This window comes from Vigna radiata, unplaced genomic scaffold, assembly GCF_000741045.1.
Source record: "Vigna radiata var. radiata cultivar VC1973A unplaced genomic scaffold, Vradiata_ver6 scaffold_7, whole genome shotgun sequence".
Classification (NCBI taxonomy): domain Eukaryota; kingdom Viridiplantae; phylum Streptophyta; class Magnoliopsida; order Fabales; family Fabaceae; genus Vigna; species Vigna radiata.
In genome coordinates this window covers 688,323-697,377 of record NW_014543262.1, presented here as the reverse complement: position 1 = coordinate 697,377, position 9,055 = coordinate 688,323, and positions in this window count along the sequence as shown.

The following is a 9,055-nucleotide window of genomic DNA, read 5'->3' as shown; positions in this document are numbered from 1 at the left end:
CCAATTGGGTGTTGGGGGCTAACATGGTTACAATTAGGTGGGGAGGGTACAAGTGTTGTGTGATTTCAAGTGGTGTGTGATTTTCATGACCAATTAGCTTGTGTAATCGTTTACAAACAGACTGTAAACGATTACCAAGTGAGAAAATGGATTATGTACCGAAAGTTGATGGCTGCTCCCGGGTTTTTTGAACGCTGCTCCCAATTGGGTGTTTGTAACCGCTTACCAGTGCATCAGACCTCAATTAATGGTTGCATCACCTGCCCCTCTCAACTTAGCAAGACCTCTACTTGGTCAAACATCCATATAAGGGAGTCCTAACTTCAATTTTGTTGTTGTGGAGTGATTGAACCATGCCCAAGAGGGGTTTTCAGTACTCAAAACANTGAAAACCCATAATCCACCAAACTTGNGAGCCACTCAGTTAGGCACTGGTAGCTACTCTAAGGTTTTGGTACAAAACTGGATTAAACTGTCAAATACAAGTATTAAGTGTTCCAATCATATTAAGTGTTCCAAATACAAGTATACATACGTAAAAATCTGTCAAATACTACCCTATTACAAAAATTACATAACTCTCAACCAAGTTTTGGACTGTATCCGGTGTAAGGAGTTCTACAGGCTTTGCTCTTGAAACGCTTTCGACGTTNTCCTTCCTTNTTACCGCTTTCATGGCTGTAAATTCCTCCATCACTTGCAAAATNATTGTAAAAATCTTGTTTGTTACAAGGTGTACTGTAAGCACCTTAAGCCATGGAATGAAAGAGGAAACAAGTTCGACGAAATAGATATCCAACAATGATAGACGCGTATTGTAGAACTCCACAGGCAAAAACAACAAAATCCCTCAACCTCCACAGAGATTGCTCACCACTTCAAAGCATTCAATAAATGGACAAAGAGGGAACAACTTCAAAAGAACACGAAAACATTAGACAGAGAGCTTCAGAGAAAAACGAAAACCTAAAATGGAGAAAGAGAGAGAGTACTACGAAGGAGAAAGACTGACTCAAATGACTAAGGGTGTTTTTGGAACAACACAAACTCCCTTTTTTCAAATCGGTTTTTAAACTCAAAAAATAATAATTAAATCATCCAATACATTGCTGACACTTGTGGTTGTAAAAAAACGTTGTCAAATAGCGTTGTTAACATATCGGGATCCTTTTTAAATATATGATAATTTCTTAATGGTTCATTTTAAATATATTTTAAACTGAAAATTTAAATAGATCAATAAATAAAGTGATGACATATCTTTAGTTTGTAAAAAAATTGTCAAAATATAATTTAATAAAAAAAATGCTTTTAACAATACTTTTTTAAATACTTTAAATAATTACATGAAAATTTTTGTAACAAAATATTATTATACTCATATAGTAATAAATACAAGGATCACGATATTTTGAGAATACTTTGTATTATTATTTTATTAATTTATTTGAATTTTATGTTTAAATAATATTTAAAATGAATCAATTACAAGTTGTTATATATACATTGTAAAAAAGTTATTAAAAAAATGTTGTGAAAAGAATTTTTTTTTAAAAAATATTGTTTAAAAATCAAATAATTAAGAATATGTGAAAATATCATGTGATACATGGATAAAATGACTTCAAAGTGCAACTGTAGTTCACAACTTCTACATTTTAAGAAAAAAAGTAATTCTTTGAATACAACATTTTTAACTTTTTATTTTTCGGTTCTTGGTGAAGTTGTATATATATTTTTACATTATAACTTATATATTTTAATTTAAACAGCAATTTATTTAATTTCAAAGCTCACTTTTAACTATTTGATTAATAAATTAAAATTAAAATATAAAAATATTTTCAATATATATATATATATGTGTGTGTGTGTGTGATAAATAAGAATCACAAATAAAATTTAATAATCAAATTATTTAAGAAAATTAAAATAAAAAATACTAATATAAAAGTTTAAAAGGAAAAAAATATTAAAAGGTGAAAAATTTAGAAATTTTAAATTTTAATTTATTAACCAAATTATTAAAAACAATATTACAAAGTAAAAAATGGTTACATAAAAATTTACAATATTTAAAATTTTTACCAATCAAATTACTCAAAAAATAATTTTAAAATATAAAAATTACTAAAGGTTTAAAATTATTAAAACAAATATCTCAAAATTAAAAATAATGTTAGTATTAAAAGTTAAAAAGAAAATAAATGGGTATTTTAGGGGAAAAAATCGCGTATTAGAAAGACGATTTATAAAAATAAAATAAAACAGAAAATGGGAAGAAGATGTTGCTAGTAACGACGTACGTATAAAAATAAAAGTTAGAAACCTTGATTTTAAAGTATGATTTCAATTTTATTAGTCTATATTCGTGTTTGAAAAATATGACTTCAAAATTAAGAAGTTATATCTTTTAAAGATTATTTAGTTATTTTTATAAATTTTTGGAACATTTATCCATATGAATAAATTTGTAATTTTGTTAAAAATATGGTACATGAAGTTGATAATAGATGGAAGCAGGAAAAGTATAAATGTCTATAAATAGCATTAAGAAATAAAAAGTCAAAGTGAGAGAAATGTATCGTGATTCTGTAAATTTTAGAGGTTCTACTTATTTTGTAATTGCTATCATTATGTTAATGTTCTGTAAATCTATGTTTAACTGATTTTAGAAATGAGATTAGTGGATTGATGAATGTTTAGCGTTTCATCTTAAATGTTTTCCATATCTAACACAGCAAATTTTCTTAAACAACCCAATAAGTACATCAACGTAGAGTTTCATCTTTCTGGGTTCTTTTATCTAACACCAAACATATATATACTTAAATAAAGCAGTAAACAAATCAACCTTGTTATGCATAATCAGAAAGAAAATAAATACATATTTTAAATTTAATCAGAAAGAAAATAAATATATATAATTACTTTGTAGTAAATAATTCAATAAATGTGAGTTATTAGGTATTCAGAGAAATTGAATAATATAATTACTTTGTAGTCAATAATTCAATTAATTTAAACACGTCATAAATAAAATACGCCGAAAGTGTTAAATTTCTAAAATTTCTCTGTTCATGTAACTAACACTTGATCACCACATGATAAAAAGAAAATTAATATATATATATATATATATATATATATATATATATATATATATATATATATATATATATATATATATAGCCTTTTAAATTGAAGAAGTATCTTGTCTATATAGCCTTTTAAACAAAGAACCATTTACTTCAGTTGTGACTAAAAGGTGTCCTAAAAAAAATGACCTTGAGCGACTTCTACAAACATTATGAAGTTGTCACTTGTTATTTATACCATTTGGTGTGGCTTAAAATGTTAGAATATGTTTTTTATACAAAACAAAAATTATAGCACAATCAAATATTAATCCTTATGAATCATCCTCCAATTCAAAGAGAATAGAAAACCGTATATGGATTTATCATCAAAAATAATGAAGTGGTGAGATGAGCAATAGATATGTGATCATTCAATATCTTAGATTCCTTCTTAGTTTTCTCTTTTGATGGAGATGAAAATAAACGAATAGAAATATATTTTTTTCTCTACAAATCAGGATTATAACCTTTTATGTAATTTCTATAGTTACATTCGTAATTTTCAATATTCCTAATTTGATCCTACGTCAAATTAAAAATATTTCTTATGGTATTTACATAATTAATATTTCATCACATATATGTTTTTAGCAATAATTTTATATTAAGTAGATCACTTTAATATTTATGACTAATAAAATAATGATCCTAAATATATTTGATTATAAAGCATGTCGAAGAATAAACTTATCTTTTAATTGGTTTTGTTAAGATAAGATCTTTTAGAAACTAGACTGTCTAGCAATTCAAATATTTAAGTTTAAGTAAAGCATTAAATGAAATATTGCTATGTATGAAAGGTTATTTTAAGGGTTAAATATGTTTTTAGTCATAAACTATCAAGCGATTTTGTTTTTAGTCCTTCTTTCAAACTTTGATACATTTTGATCCTACTCCTTAAGGAAACCATAATTTTTCGTTCTCCAAAACCAACGACATTAAAAAGAAGCTGAGCTGGCTAATGGTGGAGTGTCACGTCATTTTTTTTTTCTAACACTGATTCAATCTTCCCATTTTTTTCTCCTTCCCTTACTGGCGTCGTCTCCTTCGTTGCATCTTTGTCCCCGTTCGCCGCCCTCGTCGACCAAAACCACCAGTTATTGCTTCCTTCAACGACAACACGTTCAGTTCCGCCTCCGTTGTCATTTGATGGTGCTTCGTCATGCTCTGCCATGATTTATTGAACTCGACCAAGCTCTTCGTTCCGCCGGGAGAGCCTTCCCATTAGCGAATCAGGTCCAACACGAACTTCGTTCTGTTGTCGGTTTCCGGAATCGGATGATCGAACTCAGAGAAGAGAACCGATAACTGCAACAGTGAACCGCTGTAAATAGTTTAGCCTCGTGATAAAAAGGTCATGCAGTCCAACTACCCTAAGATTCAATAACTCGACTAGTGAATGGACATGATCGCGATGCTTTCGCTCTGTGCGATTCTCTACAAAACCTTCAACACCAAGCGCGTGTTGGGTACAAAAAAAGTCCCACATCAGAAAAAATAAGAGATGGACATCAGTTTATATACACATAAGATACCTTCATTGATAAAAGGCCTTTTGGAGTGGTACCAAAAGCAAATCTGTGAGGGCTTGGCCCAAAGCGGACAATATCTTATCAAATATGGAGACTTATGTGTATGTGTATGTGTGAGTGTGGAACCCCTCCCTACAGCGCGTTGGTGGAGTTAAGTCCCGAGGTTGGCTCGTCCAAGAACAACAGGATCAGGTCATTGATAATGTCGATGCCGATGGAAACTCTCTGACGGGGAAAGAGTAGGAGCCTTGCCGGTGAGGGATAGGAGCCTTGCCGGTGAGGGAGGGAGAAAAGCTGGGAAGATTGACTTTAGTGTTAGAAAAAAAATGATGTGATACTCCACCATTAGCCAGCTCAACTTCTTTTTAACGTCGTTGGTTTTGGAGGACGAAAAATTATGGTTTCCTTAAAAAGAATGATCAAAATGTAGCAAAGTTTGAAAAAGGGAGTAAAAAGAAAATCACTTGATAGTTTAGGGACTAAAAACATATTTAACCCATATTTTAAAAGAAATAACGTCTAAGAGAAAAATATTTTAGAATATATTTTCTAGACGAAAACAAGTTTAGAATAATGTTTTCCAGACTATATTGTTTGATGGACAAAGCTTTATAAACAACGTTTAATAAAAATGAAGTGTCTTTCTTAATGAATCATCTAATAGACGATATGAGTAACCGACAACATTTTACTAACAACATCTAAACATATAAACGGACGACATCTTACAAGCTAGCATTTTATGGATAGAAGTGTTTATCTCAATGATAACAATAAAGCTTAAAATGTGTTTTATTCAAAACAATGTCAGTCAAGTGTATTATGTAATGTACCTCTAACAAAAGACTGATAAACGCTGCATATCTCAAACAACTTTTGATTAAGCGTATAATGTTTTACACCATTTGATGATCACATATGTTGAATTCTTTATCAAGTGATGCATTTATTAATTAAATAAAAAATGATAAAATGTTTTGAACATGCAATATGGTCTAACGCTTATCAATGTTCAAAATATTTAATGCGTGATAAAGTGTTTCGATGCTTGTATACCTTGTTCTTGGTATTTGTGCAGATCACTAAAGTAGAAAGATTTTATCAAAATCACTACACCTAAGTTGAGAGATTTGAAGAACATTCCAGAAGTGTTTCCCTTGAAGACTTCTACTGTGACACATCGTACAAGCTACGTTTTGCTGAAAGCTATAACAAAGTATTGTACCTCTGTAAAGTAGACTTAAGTCTGACTTCTCACCTAAAGTCTACCTACTCTGCATGAAGTCAACCTCTCTAACGGTCATTTCTCAAGAAAAGCTATAAATAGATGGAAGTTTGAAGAAAAGATAAGAAAGATAATATAGTGAACTCGTGAACACTCAAATAAGCATATTGTGCACATATATCGTCTGAAGCTAAATTTTTCTAGAGAAAAACCTTAGCAAAATCTCATATTTCTTTGTACTATTTATATCTTCTCTGTGAGAGTTATCAATCTGTATCTGCTCTTAAACATTAATTATGTTGTAAAATTCTGAAGAGAATTAGAACACTTGGTGTTTAGCTTAGTTGAGTTAAACACTTTAGACGAGTTGTCTAGGGTTGAAGCAAAAATAGTTAGAACACTTGTATACCAAGAATGGTTAAACTCGAATTAGTCGTATTGACTAGGTGAATCAAGAGTAGTGAAAATATTCATTATAAACTTGGAGAGGTAAAACTTTTGTAATCGTCTTGAAGATTAATGAAACCGTTTAAGAGTTCCTAAGAGAGAAGTGGACATAACTCAGATTGAGTGAACCAGTATAAAATATGTGTTTTATTACTTTTTTCTTTGAAACATTTTTCATATACGCTCTTCATAAAAACTAACGTCTAATCATCTTACTTAAATTATATATCTTTTAAAATCCATTAAACTCTGTTTTGCAAAAGAATTTTAAAAAATGCTATTCATCATCCCTCAGGCTGTGTTCTTCTGGGAGGATTTGTGGGAGATGATTTGGGGGAGATGATTTGAATGGATTTGAGGGTAATTTTATTGTTGTTTTTTTGAGTGGATTTGTGGGTAATTGAGAATGGATTTGAGAGTAAAGTTTGTGAGAATTAGTGTAGGATTTGATTGATGTTACAGATTTAAAAAATTAGTTTAATTGGTAAAAATTATAGATTACCAAAATGTCCCTAGGTATTAAAGTAATATAAAATGTGATTTTTGTAATGTTATATTTGAATGTATAAATGTTAATAAAGAGAGGAAATTAATTAATAATAATTGAAATAATAAGTAAAATTAATTTTTAAAGCATTAAAAATTTATAATGTTGTAAATTAATTTTATTTTTAAATATAGTATTTGTTTGAAAAATAATGTCCAAATAGACAATTTTTACTCTTGCACCCCCAGATTTCCCTACATGCAACCCTCAGTTCTAAACCAGGCCAATACTAAAGCCCAACAGAAACCCTAATTCTCTTGCCAAACCCTAGCCGCCGCCTCCTCCATGGCAGCCACATCGCGCACCACCAGCAAGCCGTCGCACAGCGCCTCCATCATCTGCGACCATGTTTCTCACCACCATGCCGTCGTTCAACACCCATAGTCGTCAGCCACCCTAAAGCCACCACCGTCAACCTTCAAGCCGCTGCCAGCCATCGTCGCCGGCGTGCTCGCCGACCATCACGAAGCTTCACGCCACCACCCAATCTTCCGTGAGCAAGCACCAGTCCAAATTGTCGTCGCGAGTCTTCTTCCTCACAGACCACCATCCACCATCGCGCAATCATCATCATCACTTCAGCAGGCCACCGCCAACTTCGCCGTCATGGAGAACCTAGAACCACCACCGCGTCGCAAACGGCAACCAAAAGAATCACCAAGCTGCCACCGTGAAGAAGATGGTTGGTACCATCACCCATGCACGACCCTAAACACACTTCACCTTGCTAGCTGTGGCGACGGACCAAGGAAGGAAGCTCTGGCCAACCAGTGATTACTACCGGAACGCTCCCATGGCTGTCATACAAAGAACTGCAAACAACAAGAACGCTTGGAACCGGATACGCACAGGGTCTATCTGGATACTCTTCTTTTGCAATTTCTGAAGAAAACTGTATCCGGATACAGCAACAGTGTATCCGAATACCTGTCCCAAATTTCAGAATACATGTGTACGCCATCTTCATCTGCATCTTCATCCGCCGTCTTATTCACTTGGAATTTTCAGAGTAACAGAGGGTATATTAGTCTTTTGGCAGTAAATCATCGCAAATCGTCTCATTTTTGCGAGATGGTGAGGACAGTGCATTGAACTGAAAATCCTTGCAAATCCATCGCTTGAAATCAGTGCAAAGGAACGCAAAATTTAAATCTTTCATCGCTCGCAAATTTGCTTGAACAGTCGAATCTGTTCAAGCGAACAAAGCGTCAATGTTTTAGTGTGATTTAAAATTTATCATTAATAAGTAAAATCTTACAATTATTATACATTTATCATCATAAATGTATATGTAATGCAACAACATATTAATCTTCATATGAGTCGATCAATAATCGTATGAATAAAAAAATAAAACATTTAAAATTTCTTAAAAATTACATAGAAAAAAAGATTCATTTAATAATTTCTTAACTCAAATAATTCATTTAAAGTTATTAAAATTTGAATATGTGTGTGTTCTTCTTCTATTTTTTTAATTGAAGTTATTTTATATTTTATTTTTAAAACAATCTTAAGTGATGCATTGACCAGATATAAAGATTAGAACTCTAAGAAAAGAATTAAATACAGATAAAGTCAATTGAGTTTTATCAGCTTGTTTGGCAGCTCTACATAGTTTAGTTATCAAAGAAATAATTTTAAAGTACCTGTGATGTAGTTATTAATTACAACAATAAAAATATCGAAACGAATAACTACATGATTAAATTCAAACGAAAACCTGGGCACTCTTCCTTGGAAAAAAATTATTATATAAAGTACATATTAGACTAAATTCTTACAAAAAAGGTTTTTGTAAGACTAATATAGTATTTGTTTTCAAGTAAAAATTTGTTTCTTCATTTTCTTTTTTCACGGGTTGAACTGTAATATAGCATTAACACATGGTTTACCTAATTTTATTGTGTTTGACTTGCCAAAGCTAATTTTTTTATTTTAAGTAGCAAGTTCATCCAAAAAAGTTTGGAATATTTTTCAAGCATAAAAATATGTTCCAAACAAGCTATTGTTATTGAACAAGTTTCATGTTTGAGAATTGAGACAGACAAGATAAGATAGGAGCTCGATATGAGTGCATTACAGTGGAACAGATTATGATAGAGAAAGATGATGCCAATGACAACAAAAAGATTTGAAAAAAAGAATATTTTGAAATTGTGAT